Source organism: Arachis ipaensis, chromosome B04, assembly GCF_000816755.2.
Source record: "Arachis ipaensis cultivar K30076 chromosome B04, Araip1.1, whole genome shotgun sequence".
In the NCBI taxonomy this organism is placed as follows: domain Eukaryota; kingdom Viridiplantae; phylum Streptophyta; class Magnoliopsida; order Fabales; family Fabaceae; genus Arachis; species Arachis ipaensis.
This window is the reverse complement of record NC_029788.2, coordinates 39,331,268-39,332,990: the sequence shown is the minus strand read 5'-3', so window position 1 is coordinate 39,332,990 and position 1,723 is coordinate 39,331,268. Positions and strand designations below refer to the sequence as shown.

General features: G+C 32.1%; 1 long non-coding RNA gene across 1 annotated transcript; it reads right to left on the bottom strand.

Moving 5' to 3' along the window:
• Positions 313 to 1,426, bottom strand: LOC107637748. The gene is made up of 3 exons (XR_001619498.2): positions 1,392 to 1,426; positions 1,131 to 1,207; positions 313 to 391 (listed from the first exon to the last, which is right to left on the bottom strand). It is a non-coding gene; the product is annotated as an uncharacterized LOC107637748 (long non-coding RNA).

Sequence of the window (1,723 nt, the reverse complement as noted above, 5' to 3'; positions counted from 1 at the left end):
CTAGAACCTTACTAACATAAATACTATCTTCCTGTATCAATAATAAACATCCATATCCAAAGACAACAACAACAACATATTCCAATCATAGCCATAACCAAACATGTCCAAAATACGCATTATATATATTAAGTTGATAACAAGAGTATACAGTTAAATCCATAAGTCTTGCATAGCCAAATTTTAATTACTATCTAAACAGTTTGAGATTCAAAATAACATAACCCACACGATAATCCTGCCTGTGGCATATGAAGCATTGACATAATCTAGACTTTGAGTAAAGGTTCCATTACATAATTACTTAGCTCTTGGAAAGAAGAAGGGCTCACCGAAATGACTAAGATCTACTGAGGGGCAAGTGGAATGGAACCTGGAATGACTCCTGTATCTGAAAAATATGGGAATATAATAAGGTGAGTTTTTCAACTCAGTGAGCAAACATTACATCTATAACCCACACGAGACAATATAAATTTTACCATGAAAATTATATTTCTTTCCAAAGATGAGGAATTCATATTAATTAATTATGCAAATAAATAGATAATAATTAAGCGAAATGAAGTGAAATAGGAGTTCTCATTCCAGAAGTCAAATCAAATAGAATATTACACACTTAGGGCAGCTCCACCTCTAAGGGTAGCCCTTTCCTCTAGTGTGCCCGTACGGTATAACAGATCCAACATGTGGCCTACACGTTAGGCTAGCAACGCCCCTGCTAGTTGAGGTCTGAGTCAGATGCATCTAAGTTAATGTCATAACTGACGTTAACTACGATTTTCTAGTCAAAGTCTCCGAAACCAATCCTAACCAAATCACTTATAAAAATCTCTAATGCTTATAACATACTACTAAATTCCATAGCAAATCAAATATATATAATATTGCATACTAAAATTTAATTAAAATTCAATAAAGTCAAATAAGAAAACATGTATGCTTTACAAAATATATGAATATTGTCTCGTGTGTATTTTTATAAAATTATAAGTTTCACAAATCAATATTTATTTCAAAAATTCAAAAATCACAATAATAAAATATTTTCAAACTCCAAAAATAATGATTCAACATAAATATTGATAATAATATATTTAAAAACAATTATAGACATAATATCCACTCACAACTTGATTTCAAAGAACCGGAAGCAACTCTGAGCACGTCAACGAGCTACCAAATGATGTCCAATAACTCTACAACTCTAAAAATAGGACAATAATGATATCTGTGAGCTACTAATATTGTCAATTAACATAATCTTACTCATTTTGACAAAAACTCCAAACTCTCTAACCTAAAAACCCTAATTTCGGATTTTGCTATACTCACAAGTATAGAGATGACAAAAATTTGAGATATAGCTAATTATTGAGTCAAAGAGTTACCTTGAAGCCTCAATAATAACCGAAACTCAAAGGTTGAATACTTTCCTTACTCATTAAGTTAAAACTCCGTGATTTGGGGTTGTAATAAATGAAATTTAGATGAATAAAGTTAGAGTAGAAAAGAAGAAGGAAGTTTGATGATAGTGTATGATTGAAATAAGAAAATATAAGAAGATGGAAAAGATTAGGAAGATAGGAGGGATGAGGAAGGAGAGAGATGAGATTGAGAAAGGGAGGGGAAGGGCTTCGGGAGCCTTCCTGAAGGGAATAAGAGGAATTAATGGAGTCACGTGCTTTTCACGTGCCCCTCATCTTTTTTCTTCTCAGTTATA